This window comes from Lipotes vexillifer, unplaced genomic scaffold (genome assembly GCF_000442215.2).
Source record: "Lipotes vexillifer unplaced genomic scaffold, Lipotes_vexillifer_v1.1 scaffold518, whole genome shotgun sequence".
Taxonomy (NCBI): Eukaryota; Metazoa; Chordata; class Mammalia; order Artiodactyla; family Lipotidae; genus Lipotes; species Lipotes vexillifer.
The window spans coordinates 3146773-3169722 of NW_006780945.1; the positions used below are offsets into that span (position 1 = coordinate 3146773).

Genomic DNA, 22950 nt, shown 5'->3' on the forward strand with positions numbered 1-22950 from the left:
GGCCTCTCACTGTTGTGGCCTCTCCCGTTGAGGAGCACAGGCTCCGGACGCGCAGGCTCAGCAGCCATGGCTCATGGGCCCAGCCGCTCCACAGCATGTGGGATCTTCCCGGACCGGGGCACGAACCCGCGTCCCCTGCATCGGCAGGTGGACTCTCAACCACTGTGCCACCAGGGAAGCCCAACAGTTTTTGTTCTTTAGATGATTCTCTGACTTATGTATATACAATAACATCTTTATCAATAATTTTGGTTTCCTTTTCTCCCCAATCTGAGTGATGGGGCTGCCTGACTGGGAACAGCAAAAAGCCTACGGATACAATGAAATTCTGGAAAATAACCCAAATAATTCAAAATATTTGACACTGAAATTGGGGCAGATGTGGGGAAGTTCATTAATACAAGACTTGTTGTTTTTTTTTACCAAAAAAAAGAAAAAGAGTAAGATTGGCTTTATATTTGAGCAGCTCTTATGGGAACACTAATGTTTTTGTCCTCGTGCTCTCTGGGGGTTTTATAGCTGTTTGGCCATAAAGCCATCTATCCTATGGGTTTATCTTTCATCATAAGTTGGGCTCTTTCAGCTCTAGCTGATGTTTCCTGCTTTGTTTAAGCAATAACTGAACCCAGCATGGTTCCAGGCATGGTGGAGAAACAGAGGAGAAAGGGAGGTTCCTGTCCTCAAGAACTGTACAGACTCTTGGAGGAGACAAAAACCATGCCCTTTGGGACTTCCCTGGTGGTCCAGTGGTTAGGACGCGGTGCTTCCACTGCCGGGGGCCCAGGTTCAATCCCTGGTCAGGGAACTGAGATCCCGCAAGCCACTTGGTGTGGCCAAGAAACAAATAAAACGAAACAAACAAACAACCCGTGCACTTAAAGGGCAGGAGGACAGTTCAGGAGCTCAAACCAACCGGAGGGAGATGGGGTCGTGTGTATCACACAGAAGTGTGCTTGTGTTTGGGCATCTTTTAAAAAAGTATTTATTTATTTATTTAGGCTGCGCTGGGTCTTAATTGCGGCACGCGGGATCTTTTAGTTGCAGCATGTGGACTCCTAGTTACGGCATGCATGTGGGATCTGGTTCCCTGACCAGGGATCAAACCCAGGCGTCCTGCATTGGGGGTGCGGAGTCTTACCCGCTGCACCACCAGGGATGTCCCTATAACTCCAAGTTTGATGATTTCAGAAGACTGGCTGTTTGGCAGATATTTGATTATTGATTGGAAGCTAAAGAGGGGAAGAGAAGGTTTGGAGCGTCTGCTGTGAAGAGTTAAGTCGTGAAGTTGGAGGCTGGATGTGGACTTGTCATAATGTGTCCAGCCTCCGTTGTTAAGTAAGCTCCTGTGACTCAGATCTCTCTGGATCTGTCGTTTTGTCTGAGATCAACCTACAGAATAGACAGGGGCAGAGAGACAGGGTGCTCCGAGGAGCAGAGCAGAGAAAGTGCGTGTTTACTGGATGCCCTTCATAGCCAGGCATCCCGAGCTACACAATGCACAGGTGATTTTATTTAAACTTTAGAACCATAGGCAATATTTGCTCCTGTTTTACGGTCGGTGAAGCCCAAACTTGGAGTAGTTAAATAATGTACCCAAGGTTAAATGGCTAAAAAAAAAAAAAAAAAAAAAAACGGGGGGGGCAGTCCATTGCTGGATGCCCTTCATAGCCAGGCATCCCGAGCTACACAATGCACAGGTGATTTTATTTAAACTTTAGAACCATAGGCAATATTTGCTCCTGTTTTACGGTCGGTGAAGCCCAAACTTGGAGTAGTTAAATAATGTACCCAAGGTTAAATGGCTAAAAAAAAAAAAAAAAAAAAAAACCGGTGAGGCTGTGCATTGGACCCCATTCTGTCTGACTTCCAAAGCTCTAAGCCTGTGTTTTCAGGACAGTGGGGATAATTTCGTGTTCACCTCGTAGGGCTGGCTTTGCAGAAGCTTGGATGAATGAGAGTCTAGCATACCAGCCAAAGGAGCATATTGCAGCTGCTGTTCAAGTGTCCTGGGTGGGGAGGGAATCCATGGGGTGACCGTATGGACCACAGGGACAGGACCTAAAGGTGAAGGGACCTGGTGGCCTCCGGGCAGACAGTCCACGCAGTATGGAAATCTTGGCTTCAGTTTGTCTAACAGGTAGTCATGGTGCCCTCTGTTTTGGGACAATTCTATGAACCAGAAACCTATTATTTCGCAAAATGGTGTATTCTACTTTTGAACAATATTGAGTAAGGTAGTTCTTTTATTTTTCTCTTAAAACGAGATGAAGGAGTGGGACAAAGCAGAGGTGAGAAATGGATTCTAGAATCCTACTTGGCTTCAATGAATGGCTTTTTCTTATAAGGCAGGTGACCTAAAAACTTTGTGATGTTCCCTGGACATCAGGCTTGCAGTCAGAGAGCTCTTCAGAGTAAGTTAACAGCCCCAGGTTCCCAAATAGGGAAGCAGTCACTTGAGGGACAGAGGGCATTTTGCCAGCTGGGAAACATAGCTTAGGAAGTACCCACTGGAGACTTAAATGGCTTTTAGCAAACTCAGCAGAGCCTTTCAGGGAAGAAACCAAGCGTGCAGAAGTGTCTCAAATGCTAACCAGACTAAAGCCTCCTTGAGCTGGAGTGAATATGTTTAAAGCAAGTAAATCAGCCATTTGATATGATTTTCTTTGGCTTATCCTGGGCTTGAGTGTCAAAGGGGCAATGGTATAACCGCTTTTGGAGTCCCTGACTTTTTTGTTTGTTTGTTGAATTCTTGGTCTCCTTGGGCAAACACTCACCAGATGGCAACTGGAATGGGAAAGTAAACCAAAAAGGGGTTGTTAGATGCCCAGCATAGGCAGAAAGTGGTTTGCTTAGTGAAGGTTCCTCTAGTGATGGCGGGCTCCTGAGACGCTGGGTCTCAGAGCTTCAGGGAGGTGACACTACAGAAGCCTGAGTCTAGGGCATTGTTGTACTTGCAAGTCAAGGAGAGAGAGAGCCATGCTCCGTACCTCAAAGGCCAACCAGGAAGCCAGCTCAGCGAGAGTCTAAAAAGTCTTTTGGGATGGCTATTGCTGGGAACTCTAGGGATTCCTGGGTGGACCCTGCTCGGAGGGCTCCTGACCAAGCTGGTGACCTTCTCTTCTTTATGGTCTGTACACCTCCCTCTCCATCCCTTTTCCTGTTACCTCAAAGTTACTGTTGGAGCCAAAGTTTCCTGTTACCTCAAAGTTACTGTTGGAGTTACTCTTGGAGCCATAAATACCATAGTCCTGGTATTTATGGCCTCTTGGGTGGTGGGAAGTGGCACGGGTGGTGATCATGAGAGCAGAACTCTGGAGTCAGATCGCCTGGCTTTTATTTCCCAGCTCCTCCAAGATTTACCGTGTGTGTGTCCTTAAGAAAATTCATTCAGCTCTCCAAGTCTTAGTGTCCTCATTGGTAAAATGAGGACAAAAAAATCACTTTTGCCCCATAGGATCGTTTGAGAGAGTTAAATGGAAATATCCATGTAAAGCAATAATCTCAGTGCCTGACATTTCAGCTTATAATAACTATTATTATCTTAAGTGAGACTCTTTTAGCAAAAATAACTGCTTTCTTGTTTAAGGAAAACTCGAAAGCCTGAGGTTTTAGATTTTGGAGGATGACTCCACGGCAGGCGCCCAACGAGATCCAAGTCTTTCCTCCATCTTTACTTTGACTAGTATCACTCCCCCTTTAACATGAAAGTATGGACCCAAATGCCTGACCCTTCTTTGCTGAGATAGGCTGACGTTTTTAGAGGCTTTGTTAACGATGGAGGGAGGATAACAAGGAAATAAGCTAAGAACAACTAGCCTGCAAAGTGCAGGTTCACTCCCAGGATCGTGGGACCTTCACCCTTTCACAGGACAAGTGAGGCAGCTACAGTCCATCCCCAGAGGGTCGGCACGACCTCACAGGCGTTTTGCCTCCACCCTTTTCCTCACTTTCCACTTTTCTCTGTGTGGCATCATCAAGGTCAAGGATGCCGAAGAGTGGGGCGCCCCCAGAGCACTTTCTCTGCCTGAAGATTCCCCTTCAGGTGCCAAGCCTCAGAGACTCTGGACTTTGTTTCATGGTAGAGTGTGGCCTTCCTTGACATCTTCAGCCTTCCTCCTCCTTAACTACCAGAAGATTCTTGTGACCCTACAGTGGGAAGCAGCCCACTGGCTCATTGACACCTCTTTCGTGATTTCTCCAGGTCTCGGCAGCGTTTGCTGACTCTCTGCTCCAGGGTGTAGCACCTGTTCCCTCCAGGTGCCCTGGCTGGCGTTGGCTCTACCGCAGGGTTCTGGCTGCACTTTGTCTGGGAGTCCACTTAGGTAAAAGGAGCCGTGATTCAGCTGGACAGAAAAGGGGCTTCAGCTCCTAGCGTGTCTTTTGGCCCTGCATCTACTTAGGGGTGGAAACATTTTGACAACTGGACTGTTCCCATTCCCAGTTCCTCTGTACCCGCAAGGAAGGCAGTTGAGTTGAGTAACTGTTCTTCTGAGGGGCGTCCCCAGGCTCTCGGAGCTCTACTGCTGGTGCGATTTGCTGTTTACTCAGCTGTGTTGCCTGGTAGGTTCTTCAGGTCGGCTCTGTGGATGTTGGTTCGTGTTTCAGTGACTTGAGTGTTTCCCTTTGGTGAACCCCACGGCAGTGATCACTCCAAGGAAAGCCTGGGGCCTCCTTGCAGGCCCACCACTTTTTAGCTTTCCATTTCCTTCCGAGGTTTTGCAATAAAACTAAGGAAGCAGCCCAGTGGTGTGCATTGTGGATCCCACTCCATCCTCGCCAGGAAGCACTAATTCCATCTCTCAGAGCTGGGTGTAAGCATCACACCATTCAAGGTCGAGTGTCGTTATTCCTTTGCTTTAGGAACTTATTGGATGGCAGTAATGGGATAGCGAAAGAACAAGGACTACTAAGTATTTTAGCCAGAAGTCCAGTAGGGCTCATCTCTGGTGCTCTAACCCTCATTTCTCATGTGCATTTAGGTATTTGTGAGTACAGGATGCTTCATCACAGTCGGTGCCTTCGTCTCAACTTGTGATGTGTATTTCCACGTCCTGTCTGTGGAACTGTATTGGAAAGTAGTCTGGGAGATGTTAAAGCTGCTGGGTGCGGATTGTGAAAGGACTGTGTCTGGGAAGCTCCAGTCTCATCTGAGACCTTCCCACTCAAGGTGTGGTCCATGACCTACACATCAGCATTACCTGGAGCTTGTTAGAGTACGGAACCTGGAGCCCTGACCCTGTGCCACTGAATCAGAATCGGGGTTTAACAAGATCCCTGTGTGCGTTGGGTGCACCGGTTAAAGATCAAGACGTGCGAGTCTAAAAGCTTTAGAGGGTTTAATTGAGATCTCCCAGGAGCAGTTATCCTGCTCTCACTCCTTATGCTTTGACTGAGCTGTCAGTCACTCTGGAACTTCAGAGGAGTAGGCTGGGGGTGGCCCAGGAAAGATGCTAGAAGTGGCAGGAAGGTGGGGAGGGTAGGTGTGTACGGGCTTTACACAAAACTCCCCAAAAGGGTTGAGCTATCTGAGCCACAGTGTCTAAAGGAATGTGAGAAATTTAGGCCAGTTCAGTCCACTGTTAATACCCCCAAAGGTCCAGGGCCCATGAGTTGTGGGGCCGTGGCATTGGGAGTTTACACGCACTGGAGATGCTTGGACTCAGGCAGGAGCTGGGTCTGATTCTGCTGGGTTTTCCCAGGAGAGGCGGGATGCCTGCCAGCATCCTGGCACAGCTTCTGGTGGAGGGAGTTACAGATGCAGAGATGGATGTCATGATCCTAACAGACCAGGTTGGCTGGGGATAGAGAAGGGCCGCTGTCCCACCTGGACAACAGGTGTGCCAGTCAGTGGATCCAGGCCCGGGGGGAGAGGGCAGGTCACAGGAAGCTGGCGAGCGGCTCTACCTCGGCACGCCTCCCGCACCTTGGGTGGCAACAGCACTGGTTTGAGAATCTGCCAGCCGCTTGGCCTGAGGTCTTTGTTTCCTGGCACGCCACCTGCTCTAGGCACGATTTGTTTAGGTCTGACGTTGTAGGTGGGATTGGCGGGGGGAGCCCCATTGAATGGCCTCTTTGCAGTCAGCTGAGTAGGGAGGACACAGATGGTTCCAGAATGATTTCCAGCATCGGATGTTTGCACGCCTTCCCAGTCTCCTTTCCTAGAATGTTCTGTCTTCTTGCTGCTTCTCAAGTGCCAGCTGGGGACACATGGGGTTTTCCCTGACCCGACGTGCTCTCAGATGGGGCCCACACTCCTCTCTCTCAACACTCCCTTAGTGGATTATTGGTGCCACGGATGCGTCTTTATTTGTTAAGTTTCTGGCTAGGTGGACTCCTCTTGGAAGGGGCTGGGGGCATCGCCTTATCCAGAGTCGGCCTGCAGTGAGCGTGTGATGAGAATAAAGATCTGTCATTTCGTTTCATTCTCACAGAGAAGTGCTATTGGCTCTTTTCTCGAAAGGTCTCTGGAATCCATTGCATCTCCACCGCTGACGTCCTAATCCATCATGGGCTCTTTCCTGGAATTCCCTCTGCAGAAGCCTCCCCGCAGGTCCCCCCCGCCCGCCACTGGCACATACATCACAGCACGCTGCCTCCCTGCTCAGAACCTTTTGACAAGTTTCCTTTGCACTTAGAACTAAGGAAAAGGTCAAGCCGTGGCCTCTGGCTTCTGCCTGGGTCACCTGGAGCTCGCCAAGCCCTGTCCGTCCTCTGGGGCTTTGTGCCCGCTGCTCCCTGTCTGCTAGGCTTTGAGCAGCTCTGCGCGCGGCTGCCTCAGTGCAAGTCTCTCCTCCTCCCCGACCTCCTGGTGACATGCATGGTTCTCCCAGTTCATGCCCATCCTTGTCACCATCCTTCACTCCCCGGTTTGTTTCTGTGTGTTTGTGTTTTGCTGCTGCTGCTGCTGCTGCTTTTTTTTTTTGGAGTTTGTGTTTTGCTTCTGTTTTTTTTTTTAATTTAAAAACTTAAAAAAAATTTAATTGACGTGTAGTCGATTTACAGTGTTGTGTTAATTTCTGCTCTACAGCCTGTGTTTTGCTTCGTGACCAAGTGTCTCCCCAACCAGAATGTAGGCTCGTTGAGGACAGGAACTGTCAGGCTTGGTCCCAGCTGGGTCGCCAGCACCCAGCACAGGGGGTGACATCGGTAAATGCTCAGGAACTATCTGCTGATGAAAGGAAGGAAGGAAACCCCCAGGGGCAGGTAAGGTGAGTGCTATCCCAGGGTTTTCAGATGGGGGCCCGGCCCGGAAGCTGGGGGCAGCCGGGTTCTCTGACTCCCTAGTTCTGCCTGCAGGCTGGAGGCTGGCCCCCATGGCTCCCAACAGGCAGCTAGGAAGCCGATGATGATGGAGAACTTTGGGGACTGACCCTGTGTCACCTTTTCCCTGGTGGTCCGGTGACTCACAGCTGGTTCTCATTCCCACAGCTATGTGGGTGAGAGGCCCCTGGGAACGGATGCTGATAGAGTCGATTTCCTGGGTACCTTCCATCTCCAAGGCAGCTGGCTCGCTGCTGGTGCTTTCCCAGCCGTCTCAGCCACTTAACTGCTTTGTTGAATGAAGGCATTTATTTACTTTGGGAGCTGTTGCCCTTTGGATCTCACCACTAGTGTGACTCTCATCTCACCTCCCCACACTCATTGTTGCTGTGTGAGGGTTTCTGTTGAGCTCTTTCGTTTGTGGCTATTATATAAGGGGCTGGCACCTTGTGGGGAGTCTCCACCTACCCTGCTGAGTCCCTCTCTGTAGGGAGCTGCTCTTGGCTTCCTCCCATTCTCTGGTGCTTCTGCAGGTGGTAAATCTAAATCTTGTTGCAGGCATACCTCACCAGGGCCAGGAGCCGTTGTCCCACTGCCTCAGTGATGTACAGTATGAGCCTGGTCTGCACGGACCAGGCCCCTGGGCCACACTGCTTGCTCTGCCCTGCTGTGTTGGCTTTCTCTTGCTCTGTAACAAATTGCCACGCACTGAGTGGCTTTCAGCAGCACCCAGAGTTCTGTAGGTCAGAAGCCTGGGCTGACGTGGCTGGGTTGTCTGCTGGGATCTCACAGGCTAAACTCAAGATGTTGGCTGGCGGCATCGTCATCTGGAGCTTGGATGCCCTTCCAAGCTCGTTCCTGCTGGCAGAACTAAGCTGGGTTGTAGGAGTGAGGTCTCCATTCCCTTGCTGGCTGTTAGCCCGGGGCCTCTCTCGGCCCCTCAAGGCCACCTACGTTCCTTCTCACGTGGCCATTCCCACCTTCAAGCCAGCAATGGCACAGCAATGCAATATCTGCAAAGCGCAATAAAGTGAGGTCTGCTTGTCTCCACTCACTCCTCCTTCCTTTCTAATGGAACCCCAAATTTGTTTGATCTAGTGATGTGCCAGCTACGGATCCTCAGTCTGGCAGCCTTCCTTGCAGCTAGACCCACGTGATAGGGTTGGCAGAGAAGTCTTTAAGGGACAGCTTTCCTCCTCATCTTCTCCTGACCCCTTCTCCTTCATGGACCAATGTGAAGCCCCCAGGGATGCTGCACCCGTCACTGAGAGCGACAGGGTGGGAAGCCAGAAGGAGCATGGTTCCTCCTGACGACGTTGGATCCACTGTACCCTGGCCTTCTTGCTGAGTGAGACAGATAAACCCTTGATGTGTTTGAGGCACTGCCGTAGGGTTTTATGTTTCTTCCAACCTAATCTTAACTAGTTATTTGAACTGACTTCTGTTCGAGGAAAAGAGAAATTCCATACTTTTCCTATTTTACTGTGAGCTCAAATTCCCTAAATAAAAAGGACAAGCAGAAGACCTGGAGGTATCCTTGGTGGGCACGAGGGCCCGGCTGGACGTCTCTGTGGTTGCTGGAGAGAAAAGAATCAGATTGAAGGAGCTGGTCATGGTGTCCAGCAACCCACAGCATCCCCTTCCTTCCTGCCCGACCTACCACAGAGTTTGGTTTTTATTGTTTTGAGTTCTGGACGAAGGAAAAAAAAGGTCCAATGAGAGGTCTGTCCAAAACCTCACCCTGGCAGAGGAGGCTGGGGCAGGAGGCCAGGCAACTGAATGTGATGACTAAAGTGAATTTCCACGGGTGGAACCGTATTCTGTTTCTGAAGTCAGCTCCAGAGGGCCCAGTGCGGCTGCCTTTGGTTGATACAGTCTGGGAAGGGAGCCCCACGGGCCCCAGGAAATCATCTGTTTAGGCAAATAGAGGAGGACAAACTTCGAAACAATGACGTTTCCTCTTTAAGCTTCTCTGAGGGATGTAACGATGGAAAATAATTATTAAGTCTGTGCTTTGCCCTCATGCCTCATACGCGGGCAGCTTCCTTTCTTCTTCATACTTATTGGATTTTCGATGGCAACGCGCACAAGTACCGCTTTTTTCTCTGGGTAAATATTAGGCCTACGATTGGATGGGGAGGCCACAGAATGAATCTGTCAAATGGAAGGCTCGGGGTCGGGGTGGAGGGGCGCAACCTATAAGGTAAATGGCCAAACCGGGGCGGCTCCGGGCCCTTTCCTCCATCCCCTTCTGCCCACTGGTTCTCACCGTCCACTTTCCTGTGGTGACAGCCCACGGTGGTTGGCACCCATGGCGTAAGGAGAAAGCAGTGGCTGATAATCATAAAATGTCTCTTTCTGTTCTGCTTGGGATACACTTGTATCCACTCACTTAGGTCTGAGTGATTGACAGACGATAGCGAGTCCATCTTTTCCCCTTCCTTGTGTTTCCACTGCTAAGACAGTCCCAGTAATAGTATTGTGTGTAATAATGAGGATGGTGATGATGATCACAGCTGATATTAACTGAGGGCTTATCGCATGCGAGGCATCCTGCTAAACCCGTATAAATGTCTTTATTCTCATCCTAGAGGGACACTGAAGTCCCCGCAGGTTGCAGGCAGAACTTGGATCTCTGTGTCCCTGAGTCGGATTTCAGCTCCTTTATGCAAACTACAGATGCTTTGTAGATAAAATCTTGTCTCCCCAAATGGCTTCATGGGAGGTCTGCAGCCCCTTCACTGCCTCTGGCTTCTCTTCTTTAGTTAAACAAACTGTGAACCCATTCAGGTGTTTTGTGCCCAGTTATCCTGGGGTGAGGAAGCCCATTCAGGGGGCCCTGGCCTCCTAACAGCCGTCCTCCTCCGGGGGGCGGGGTGGTCCGCCTTCTGGGGAGGGAAGAGCCTGACCCACAGGTGCGGCCCTCACACTCTGCTCCGGCCCAGGCTGGACTCGAGCTGTTTGGAACCACGGCCCATCTGCTCTCTGCTCCACTCAGAGCTCCTCGGAGAGCTCTTGATCACAAGGGCTGATGGCGCTCTCACTCTCGTGATTTGTATGTTTGCTCTCCATCTGGATGGAAGACAGGAGAAAGCTCATTCTCAATCGGGAGGGGTTTGGGAATAAAGGGCTGAGATTTTCATTAAAATCGGGGCATTGTGCCATTCCCTGTAGGAGGCACAGCTGAACAATCCACCTAGATCTTCTTTCTTTGCCACCTGAGAAATAAACTGATTTTCAGAGATAGAGAGAAAATGAGACTGTGTGCATGTGCGCAAGGGATGGTGAATACACACCTCGATCACCTCTATAAGCAGATTCTAGAGGTAACTGGCTACCAGAAATCTCACTTTAACTCAAGCTCTCAACCAATTCCCAAATCTGTCCTGAGAGGTGGCCCTAGAAGGCAAGCCAACACACCGTGTTTTATCGTCTCCCTCCTCCCACCTCCCTCTTGGGGTAAAAGCAAGGATTGATCAAAAAGCACAGAATGTGAGCAAACAAGAAGTCTGGGTAATTCCGAGGCAGGACAGTCAGCCTCTCAGTTTTACCATCCAGCAGCTCAGGGCAGGTCCAGCCGACGGCCAGCCTGTGTCCTGCACCCTGGAGAGGTGGGCGGGGATGCTGAGTCCCAAGCATCCCGACGAGGTGCAGTGGTGCGGGGAACACGGAGTAGAGCCCAGTGGGCTGGGCTCTGAGGGTGCTGGGCACCCTGAGGTGAGCTTGCCTGAGTCCTTTCAGGAGAAATGAGTTTCCATTGGTTCTCTGCCTCGCTTTTGATGGGGAAGCTTCCCCTCCCCGCCTGGGGAGCTTAGAAGCCCTGCGTGACCCCAGGACTCATAGTCCTTTGACTCAGGCCCCCCTGGATTGCCGTTCTCTTAGCTAATCCCCCAGTCGCCTTTTTAATAGGCATAGAACAAGAGCCTTCTGGGGCAAATCCTGGTGTATTACAGCTGACTTAATTCTCATCAGCGAGTTTGCCCTCAGTGAGATGTCAAAGCTGGGTTTCTCATGTAGATATTAAGCTGATGGGGCTGTAAGAAATTTTGTCTTATTAGTGGCTTCTCTTCCCTGCCTGTCTGGCAGTCCGACAGCACATATGCTCAGGATTTTCTTTGTTTCAGGCATAAAAGGGAAATCCTGTATTAGTGCAGTGTAGCTGGGACCAGAATGCGGTAGCTTCTGATGAATGGCTTGTCACCTGTAATAAGCTCCTGATTACCAGCCCAAATTAATAGTACTGCAGGGCTTCCCTGGTGGCGCAGTGGTTGAGAGTCCGCCTGCCGATGCAGGGGGCGTGCGGGTTCATGCCCCGGTCCGGGAAGATCCCACATGCTGCGGAGCGGCTGGGATCGTGAGCCGTGGCCGCTGGGCCTGCGCGTCCGGAGCCTGTGCTCCGTGGCGGGAGAGGCCGCAGCGGTGAGAGGCCCGCGTACCGGAAAAAAAAAAAAAATAGTACTGCAAGTGTAAAGGTGAGAAAGTTGGGTGGAAGGCGGGGCCTCTGTGGACATCACATGGCCCTCGGCTCCGCCCTCCCACCTGCACCCACAGGCCAGGTGTGGATCTGGGCAGAGACAGGTGGGCTGCAGTCGGCATGCCTGAGGGGACCTGACAGCCCATTAGTCATTTGCCTCCGTGTGACCTTAAGCCCAGCCAGTGGCCCTTCAGTCTCTCATGTCCTTCCCTCCACACAATTGTCCTGGGCGGGGACAATAAGAAATGGGGGGAAAAGAGACAAAGAACAGCAGCCAGGTTGCAATGTGATGGGTCCAAACTGTTTCCTGCACTGAGCCTCAGGCTCTCTGTATTTACCTGCACAGGGGCACCCGTCTAAATTCAGTAACACACGCCTTCCCTTCCTGCGGCCCCTGTAGCTCATGGGGTTTCTTGGGCAACAGCTAAGTTTCCAGATATGCATTTGCTTCTACTGCCAAATCCCAGTATTGCTTTCCGGTCCCCCCCCACCGGAGAGCACATTAATCTTTTTTCCCCCCGTCCCTGTGCCCGGGGCAAGCAGGAGGATGTTACAGGTTAGAGGAGGGATGAGGCCGTCAGGAGGAGGAGGGGGAGGGTGGGGGAGAGGGGGTCTGAATGATCTCAGTTGCCCTCGGGGAGGGCAGCAGCAGCGAACAGCTGCAGGTGGAAGAGAACCGGGCAGGCAGAGGAAAGCACTCGCCTTCGATGTGCGCTCCAGGGACCAGGGCACGGTTAACCCTCCCTCCTGTCTCTCCTCTCCTGGCAGTGACTGTCTCTCCAGCCAGCTCTCGTTAATCCGGGTTGGTTTGCTGGCCTCCTGCATCCACTCAGAAGGCGTATAGTGTGAATGCCTCCTGTATTTTTCCACCTGTGGCTACATGGTGGAGAAAGGCAGTCAGTACCTTTTACCTGTGATGGGTTTGTGGTTTTTTTTTTTTTTTTTGCAAAAGGGTGTTTCCTCTGTGTTGGAGCTTTCCATGTGGATTCTATTTCTAGTTTGGGAAGGGATGCTTGTGTTTTTTCTCTCCTAAATTAGTCCCGCTCTGTCAGTGGACACATCAATCCTTTGGCCTCCTTCCCAGGAGGGCACTCTGACGTGGAGGCCAATTTGAGGACTTCTGCCATGATATATTTGTATCTGGGTCTTCCAAATAACAGGGACACACACACACACACACACACACACACACACGTATATGCATATTCCTCTTGGCAGGGTGCTTTCTCTATAGTAAAAAGGTATAGTATCTAACTGTAGCAGGTCCATGAATATCTAGATACAATATCACCTTCAAGACGTTCACATGTTTCATGTGTGGCTCTTTCCCCGGCTTCCCTGTGTGATGCGGAGGGAGTTATCTACAGATCATCCTCAGGGGAGAAACACCCTTGCCTGAAAGAGTCTGGGCTGGCTTGTGTGGGTGTCACATTTTCCTCTGTTCAGGCTCCGCTTTGAAGCCAGGGAAATCCATCCTCGGAAGAGATGGGCATTCTTCCTCTCGAGAACCCGCTGGGTGTGATGTTCCCACGAGGAGCCTCCACCTGAGAAATGGCAGCCCTGCTATGCGCTGCAGTGAGAGGTGCCAGCCTCCGGCCCGGGGAGACACCCTTGAGGGTCTGGAGTGGCTGCACTGTTGCCCTCTGCTGGGTTGTCACCCTGATCCATCTGGCGTGAAGTCCCACCTTGCAGCCAGGGGCTTTTTCCTTAAGATGCACTGTCTCAGCGGCTTGGAAAGTTAGGGTGCGGCGGAGGAATAGTTGGTGGGATTCTGTCTTCCATGGCGTGAGAGTTGATGTCTTTGTCTGGAACTAGAAATTTATAGATTTATAGAAGGTTGGGTGTAGAACAGGCCTCAGGGACTATCCAGTCTGAATCCCCTTGTTTCTCGAGCAAGAATTGAAGGACGTTAATAACAGAGCTCCCTGTGTGACCCAGTGTCACCGCTCCTGTGGGGGATGACACCCCTGCCTCTTCCTACATCTTTCGTTGTCCATCCTGGTTTCCTTTTCACCCATTCAGCCTCACCCTCTTCTTTATGCTTTTATCCATCTTGGCATCTTTCCGTCCTTCCTTTCCCCCAGCTCATGTTGGTATGTCTCTAGCCCCTTCCATCTTAATGCCCAAGTGTCGCCTTAATACTTACCTCTGACACCGAGTGACATGCTCAATTTTCTCCTCTCTCTGTTTCTTTTTTAATAAGATGATCTCTTGACACTGTTGATAATAAATAGTCTTATACCCATTTCCTGGCATGTGAGGAGGGTTTTAATCACTTTGTTTGTGTCCTCACGTCCCGCTGGAGGCCGTCGGCTCCCAGCCGTGAGGTGGTTGATGGTCGTTAGGTCTGCGACATAACCATGGGGCTCATCCAGGGACCAGACATGGCCTTGTTAGCCCCATGTTTACAAGTTCAGGCTGATATGTTCCCATCAGACTAATTAACGTATCAGCACTGTCCTGCAGTGGCCGGGGATCTATCCTGCTTTGTCACTTAGTATTTTCAATTCACTTAGTCCAAAGGGCAGCACTGTAGGACCCCGGGCTTGCCTGAGTCTGAATCCTCTTTCTGAGGGAGGGTCAGATGCCCTCTGGAGTCACTGTGGGGCTGTGCAAGGAAAACCCATGTGTATCTTGAAGGGGCACCACTGCCAGGCCCACCTTTGGACCTTTGGGGGCTATAGGAGCTTTCATCTTTGTGGACCCCTTCCTCCACCAAAAAAAAAAGATAGAAAATTATATTTTACAGCTATGTTGGCATAAAGATGAATATAATCCAGGCTGGATTCGTTAGTATGTTTCATTATTATTCGTTTCTTCTTATTTTAAAAGAAATTAAGACATTCTGGGGGGCCCCTGAAAATGGGTGCTGGGCTCTACACTTCCTGTACCTACTGGATCAGTTGGCCCTGTGGCCACCACCCGTCTCTTCCGCATTGATGGCTGAGCCGAAGCCTCTGCCTGGTAGAACTCCTGGAATATGCCACCGCCTTGCCATGGTTTGTTGATGAGCCAGAAGATACTAGATGTGTTGTATGAGGTTGGGGCTTTGATGGAGACTTTGTGCTACAAAGCATTGGTGGACCACTAAATCTTGTCCATAATGTATGGCTTCCGACTTAGTCATCGAAGGGAAAATTTAGACTCTAGAAATCTTAGGGTGATAGGGATGTTAAAGAGAGAGTTTTGCACTACAGGGATTGTGGTAGGTGGAATCCCGAGACGGCCCCTCTGAGTCGCACCCCCTGGTGTGCGCGCCATGGGATCCCCTCCCCTCGGTGGGGTTTCACTGCCATTACTTACTGCTCAGGTCCTCTGTCGGTTGACTTCTAGTTCATCAATAGGGAGAGTATCCTGGGTAGGCCTGACCTAGTCAGGTGAACCCTTAAAAGAGTGTCTTGGCCCTTGAGGTTAGAGGGATATGAAGTGAGACAGCATCCCCTGCTGACCTTGAAGAAGCCAGTAGCCGTGCTGTGAATTGCCCACAGTGGGGGCTGCCTGCAAGGACCTGAGGGTGGTCTCTGGTTGCTGGGAGGAGTCCCCAGCACCACCACCAAGAAAATGGGAACCTCTGTCCTTCATCTGCAAAAAACTGAATTCTGCCAAGAACCAGCGCACTTGGATGAGAGCCTCAGGTGGGATCTCAGCCCCAGCTGGCTGTGATCTTTCTTTTTTTTAAATAAATTTATTTATTTATTTTATTTTTGGTTGTGTTGGGTCTTCGTCGCTGTGCGCGGGCTTTCTCTAGTTGCGGCGAGCGGGGGCTGCTCTTCGTTGCGGCACGCGGGCTTCTCATTGCGGTGGCTTCTCTTGTTGCGGAGCACGGGCTCTAGGCGCGCAGGCTCAGTAGTTGTGGCACGTGGGCTCAGTAGTTGTGGCTCGTGAGCTGTAGAGCACAGGCTCAGTAGTTGTGGCTCACGGGCTCTAGAGCACAGGCTCAGTAGTTGTGGCGCACGGGCTTATTTGCTCCGTGGCATGTGGGATCTTCCCGGACCAGGGCTCAAACCCGTGTCCCCTGCACTGGCAGGTGGATTCTTAACCACTGCGCCACCAGGGAAGTCCTGGCTGTGATCTTGAATTTATCCCAGTGAGACTCTGAGCAAAGGACCCATTTGAACCCCTTCCTGGATCCTTGAACCGTGGAAACTGAGCGATAAGAAACGAGTGTTGCTTTCAGCCCTGAATTTGTGGTAGTTTGCTGTGCAGCAGCTGAGACCTCATATGGGGCTGCTGTTTGTCTCAGCTTGGCTGTTTGCTCTGGGACTGAGGCTTGGAAAAGAGAGAAAAGGGGAAGATGCTGGTCCCCAGGTACCCACAGCATGAAGCCGAAAAAAATTCCTTAGAAGCAAGCTGCTTCCAACCCTTCTCAGCTGCCAAGCCCTCATCAAGCCCAGATCAGTTGAATAATTAATTCTGCTCCAAGCAGAGTGATGCTTTGGATAAAGCCCCATTAAAAAAAAAAAAAAAATCAAGCATGTTCTTCAAAGCCGCAGCTTCTGTTTTGAAGTGGTTTGCCTGCCATTTGCACACTTGCTCCTTAGCCTAAAAATGCACAGGGATTTCCACCCCCTTCCAGAGCCTCTCCCTCCCCTCCCCGCCCTCCTTGGAGTCACTAACTGGCCCCTGATTCCACCTTTCCCAGCCGGCTTTCTTGGGGCTGTGGACCCTGGTCAGCAGTTCCGTTTAGGAAGCTGTGTGTCTCAGCCTTGGAGGCAGCAGTTATCTGGAGGCAGAAGGACCACTTCCGGAAACGGTTTGAGGTTCCAGATCCTGCTGGTCAAGGCCCCATGGGGATGGGATGCTGCTGTGGAGATGGCTGGCTGTGTGCACAGGGGCCGAGGCCGGGGGGTGGACGAAGGCGCTGGCCGTGAGGGTGAGAGGCAGGGGCGATGCTGCGAAGTCCTTCCCGCACCCCAGGGCCCTGCCCTGCTTTCCCCCCCGCCCACATCCTCCCAGGCCTCTCTCCGGTGGACTGCGGTTAAAGTCGTGCTTTGCCTGAAATGGTCCAGGAGACGCACGCTGCAGCCTTGCTGACATCTCAGTCCCACCGCTGCTCTTTCTCTCCTGGTCTGCAGTGGGTGCTTCTCGCTCCGATTCCCTGGACGCCAGTCCCCTGGACAGATGTCTGATGGCTCGGGGCCCCCAGCATGGCGCCGAGGGCACCTCTGTCCCTTCTGGCGACCAACCTCTCTCTGCCTTACTTCTCACTTGAGATCATCTTTAACAACCAGAGTAACATTTCCCCATTTTTTCCCTTGTAGCCTGGAGACCTGGTTTTCAGTTGGGTCCTTACCCCATAGAATCTCGCTAGTTTCTGTCCATCTGCATCCGTGAAGTGAGTTCTCATGGGCCGTCATGCGTGGTTCATGGCTCTGTGTCTCTGCAGTTCTGCCAGGACCACAGACAGGGGCACTGATCACCCCTCCATGTCAACATCACACTCAGACAGCTCTCTCCGCTGAATGTACTGGCTCACAACTCACAAATTGGCACCTAGTATGTGCATTCCCACGCACACCCTCTGGGTTGATATGGGTGGGGTTGCTTCTTGAAGCCCCCCGCACCCTGCTTGTCTTAGTGTATCCCTGGTTGATCACAGCATGGTGGTGGGAGGAGTAGGGAGATTTGGAATCTGAAGTTCTGGGTTCACATCTTGCTCATGCCTCTGATGAGCAGTGTAATGTTAGGTCCTGAGCTTTCATGACTTAGTTCCCTCAAATGTAAAATAGGGGGGTGTATTTGTCTGCTAGGGCTGCGTAACAAACTGCCACAGACTGGGCGGCTTAAACAACAGGTATTTATTGCCTCCCAGTTCTGGAAGCTGGAAGGCCGAGATCAAGATGATGGCAGGGTTGGTTCCTCCCAAGAGTAATGAGGGAAGGGTCCGTTCTAGGCCCCCCTCCTTGGCTTGTAGATGCCGTCTTGTCCCTGTGTCTTTACACCGTCTTCTCTCCATGCATGTCTGTGTCCAGATTTCCTCTTCTTACAGGAATACCAGTCATATTAAATTAGATCCCATCTAAAGACTGCATTTAATTTCATTACCTCTTTAAAGAGCCCATCTTCACATAGAGGACCATTCGGAGGGACTGGGGGTTAGGATTTCAACCTATGAATTTTAGCGGGGGGTTGGCTGGGTAGGGGTGCAACAGTTGAGCCCATAATAGGGGTAATTACACTGTCTGTCTGTCTACATCACAGAAAGATACTGAGGATCGAGTGTGACAGTGCAAGAAAAGGCGGTTAGAAGCTGAGCACGGGATAGACAGAGGGTTTGTGCCAACGTTGGGGTCAGTACCAAGGATGCTTCTTTCCAACCCACTCCATCTTCTCTGCCTCAACCCACCCTGGATGTGGTGTTGCGTTGTTTTAGTACTTTGATTCCTCACCAGAATTTTATGGGAAGAGGCCTCTTGAGTAATCAGGTCACCCTGTGGGTCGTGACTGTCTTACAGATGCTCTTCTGCTCTCTCTCTTCTTCCTAGAGTCAAGAAAAATCATTTTATGATTTTATGGTTGTCAAAGCTATATATTGGTGATAAGCCAGAAACATTAGTTTTTTTCTCTTCAGTGATGCTCTGGTAAAGATCTCTTTTCCAGCACTGACTGTTAAAATATATACATATATATATATATATATATATATATATATTTATGTATAAAATTATTATTTTGTTACTATTATTTATAGTAGTAAAAAAAAAAAAAGGAAGGGCTGCGTTTTATAGAATAATTACCTTCTTGGTTTTCATAATCTCCAGCTGGTGTGACTGCAGGAGAAGCACGCACACGATACGTTCTACTGACTCATCTTTAAGGATAATCAACAGACCTGTATTTGTGAAAGTGATAGATATTTGAGGCCAAGATACCTCATCCAGCCTTTTGATATTTTTCTGGATAAATATGATCATATTCCAGTGTAAGCAGAAGGATTTTGCTGAATGTTCTGAGCATTGGGAACAGAAGAGAATTGCTTTGAGCACTCTTCCCTTAAAGCTTCATCTGCTGAATATTTAATAAGTCCTGTGTGTGGCCAAATCAGTATGGGAAGTGTAGGTTTAAACAAAACCACTTTGCTGTGGGACTCAGAGTCTTTATCTCTTCTGTACGGACGTTCTCAAGTTTTCCGCGTTTATCTGTGGAATCCTTTCTCTTGGAGCATCTCAAGGAACAGGGGACCCTGGGAAATGGCTGCTCAGGACAAAAGGGGTCATTCAGGAGCTTTTTGTCCACACACAGACGTGTGTATGGTGTCTCGGTCAACACGCTGCTTTGGCTACAGGAGGCGCAGAGAGTTGTGACTTCAACAGTTGCCATTACTTTGAGCGTAGAACAACCATCATTGGGTCACTGCGTACTGTTAAGTTCTCAGTTTTAGAGAAGGGAAGGCAGACATTGCTGTATTTTGGAGAGTTGATACGGCGGGAAACCCAGGGGAGGAGACGAGTGTTTTCTTCCCCCGTTTGGCTCAACGTACGTATTCATTTGAAAGGAAGTAAAGCTCCCACAGTCCCAATGCTGACTCGAGCTATTTTGACTGTCCCGTTGTGGACGGTGTTTATAAGCCTGAATATGCACGAGCATGACGTTAAAGTATACGTTACTCCTTATGCTTTTGGCTCTTCCCCAGTCATGAAACCAAAACGTGTCAGCTCATATCAAAACAACAAAACCGATCAAATCAAAACCAACAACGTTTTTGTGACGTGACAGATGAGGTTTTGCCAAAAATAAACCACCAGTTCCAAGAGCCAGGTGTGCTGACTGCCACGATCAGCTGCCTTTGCTTCTGGCAGGTCTGTCCCAGGAATACTCCTGGAAGGAATCAGTTCTCCCGCTGTTCTAGAACTACTTGGGAACCTCCCCCATCTACACAGGGCTTCACGAAGGTATTTGGCCTGAGCTTGGTTCCCAGTATCGTCTGTGCATCGAGCCTGCCCTCAACAATGGAAGCCGTACTGCTCGGTCCCTGCTCTGTCGTAAACACAAAGGCCAACAAAGGCACTGAAGTCCAGCGGTAGGATTTGGTTATAAAGAGGCCACCCTGGTGATTCAGACTGTGGTGTTATTATTTTTTCTTTCGATTATAGCTTATTTTTATTTTTTTAAAATTTATGTATTTATTTGTGTTTATTTTTGGCTGCGTGGGGTCTTCGTTGCTGTGCGTGGGCTTTCTCTAGTTGCGGCGAGTGGGCTTTTCATTGCGTGGCTTCTACTGCTGTGGAGCATGGGCTCTAGGCGCGCAGGCTTCAGTAGTTGTGGCACGTGGGCTCGGAAGTTGTGGCTCGCGGGCTCTAGAGCGCAGGCTCAGTAGTTGTGGCGCACGGGCTTAGTTGCTCCGCGGCATGTGGGATCTTCCCGGGCCAGGGCTCGAACCCGTGTCCCCTGCATTGGCAGGTGGATTCTTAACCACTGTGCCACCAGGGAAGCCCTCGATTATAGTTTAAGTGAAAATACAAACTTTAAAAAATTTTATAGGAAACTTTCTGACCTCTGCGAATATGTCCTTGGGTCCCCATTGGAGGAGCACTGTTCTAGTCGTGTGAGATTGAGTTTTGAGTTCCACCCATGGATCCAGAGGGCTGCGTTTTGTCTGTCTGTGCCTATGTGCTGTGGTTGTTTGCAAAAATGGCCACAAATTCTCCCCCTATTGTTATCCCTACGATGACACGTGACCCTGGACCCCACCCCTCCCCCCCGCCCGCCCACACACACGCAACAAGAGGTACAGTTGGTTTATCCATCCCTTCAATCTGGATGGTCATTGACCTGCTGTGGTACCAAATGTGATGCAAGCAGAGACTTGACTATAGCACCTGACATTGGATGTTTCCTTCTCTTGCTGCCCCTGAAACCTGAGTTTGCCATATGAATGAGCCCAATTACTTGCTGGAGGCCGGCAGGCCTCATGGAGAAGAATCTAGCAATAATAACTGATTGATGTTCTAAGGCACTAAGTTTTGGGGTATTTTGTTACCAACAATAAGTGTCTGATACGCATGCATTGTTTTTCCTGGGAAGAGAAATCTTGTCTTTTAGCAGATTTCTGGAGGAATCTGATATTCTCCAAAAGGATAACAGAGGTCAGAAAACGTTGCCTGGAAAGACCAGCTGGGGGGGTTCTCAAAATATTAAGAAGCCAGAAAAGGCTCAGCCTGGATTTTTTTTTTTTTTTTATTAATTTTTATCGGGGTATAGTTGATTTACAATGTTGTGTTAGTTTCAGGTGTACAGCAAAGTGAATCAGTTATACATATATTCACTCTTTTTAAGATTCTTTTCCCATGTAGGCCGTTACAGAGTATTGAGTAGAGTTCCCTGTGCTACACAGTAGGTCTTTATTAGTTGTCTATTTTCTATATCGTAGTGTGTCAGTGTGGATTTTATAGGTATATTTTAATGACTTCTAGGATTAAGGATGATCATTGAGGATTAGAAAGAAAACACTTCATTGTACTTAGGTATTTGCATTTAGATTTATATTATTGTTTTTAAGGAAAAGTCATATTTTGAGTTATAAGCAAAAGCATAATGCTTTGGGAAACTCTGCCACTCGCCGTCTCTCTGTCAACCATGCTAGCAGGAAACCTGGCTCTTTGGAGCACAGCACAGAGCCGCTTACGTGGAGCAGCGATTGGAGGGCTATCTTTGCAGACCCTCAGGGGGCTGTACCTTTGCAGAGAGAGCTGTGTGGTGCTTTAGAATCTGTTTTATGTGATTAAATAGGCTTGATTATGAATAGTAATTTGGCATCAGACATAGGAGAAGGTTTTGTCCCCAAAAAGATAGTTCGAGTAATAGCATACTTGCACAGCTTAAACATAACTAGAATTCTGTAATTAACTTTGCCTTTGGGAAGCTTTAGGCTGAGGTCGTGGAGGAGATGGGGAGGAAGCTGAAAGATGTGGCCTTGGTGGGATCCTGGGCTTCGGGGTGGAAAGATCTTACCTTCCGGGAAGTGAGCTGGGCTGCCCCGCTCTGAGTATTTGTGCCAGGAAGGGGAGTAGAGTTGGAGTGTTCGGGTGGAGAGTCACAGGGTAGGTGGCTGCCCATCCCCATGTGGTCTCAGGGCTGATGTTGAGGGTCTTACACAATCATCAAGGGGAGAGAAGCTGGCGCCGGGTAGAAAGTCATGCTTTTTGCCATTACCTAGAAGCTCTGATATTTCTAAGCCTTTTCTTGCCGTCTCTGCCGTAATCCCCTTTGCCTTCTTTCTCACGGCCTAAACATTTTGTGTTCACCCGGATCTTTGTCTCCTGTGTGATACAACATCTCCCCTCTCATTTTGGAGGTTTTGTAGTATCGCTCATTCTTGTAAATTCACTGAGTTCTTGGTCCCTGGACGCTGTGCTAGGCCCTCATAGGAGAGCCGGAAGACACAGCTCCTGCTTTGAGAATCTCATGATTTTGAGATAGCCAAGGAAACCGAGAGTTACTGTGCAGTTTGGCAAATGTGATGAGGGAAACATGTGTGGGATGTCAGGGGAGCACAGAGAGGGAGGCGCATTTAATCCCGACTAGGCTGGGTTTATCCAGGAAGGCTTCCTGGAGGAGGGAGCTCAGACTTCCTCATCCAGGATTTTAAAAACATCAAGGATGGAACAATTAGAAGCTTGAAAACCTGCTTCACTGGCAACGGACGGGATGTCATGCTGTTACTGTAGGGAGAAGGGGCGGAGCTGGGTTGGGGTGCAATCCTAGTGCGCTCAGGCAAGATGACTGTGCTTCCCAAACCAGTAGGGACCAAGGACTTTGGGTTGTCATTCTCCTTGTCTTTAGGGCTCCTGGCTATGACCCGAGATCCCTCAGTGTGTAGGCAAACGAGGCAGGGAAGACAGCAGCTACTTGTCCCCTCTGCCACTCTGTGTCCCTGTTTGCTGTGAGGCCGGCCGCTCACCGCCCCGTGCCCGCCCGGCCCCGGGCAGCAGGGCGCTACCGGCCTCCCCGGGAGAGAAGGTCATCTATTATGTAAGCATCATCCATATTCCGGCTGGTGATCAGGGGCGACATTTAATTTTTTTTTCCATTATGTGGAATAATTTCAGATCGTGGTATGAGTGTCATTATTATTGCAATTTCTTAGTAATGAAAACGGCATCCACTGGTTCCCGTCACCCTGTGTGTCTGGGTTAAGTGAGGAAGGCAGAGGCAGCAGCTGGTGGGGCGGTGGGGGGAGAAGACAAAGTCTGCTCGGGGCTGCCAGGCCCCCCCCC

The 22950-nt window shown here is 50.0% G+C and overlaps 1 protein-coding gene and 1 non-coding gene across 3 annotated transcripts in view; both read left to right on the top strand.

Annotated features, from left to right (window-relative positions):
* SLC39A11 (solute carrier family 39 member 11) overlaps positions 1–22950 on the top strand; it is a 329009-nt gene that overhangs the window by 62132 nt on the left and 243927 nt on the right. The gene's annotated exons all lie outside the window — the stretch shown is intronic.
* On the top strand, positions 733–805 carry TRNAG-UCC (transfer RNA glycine (anticodon UCC)). The gene has a single exon. It is a non-coding gene; the product is annotated as a tRNA-Gly (tRNA).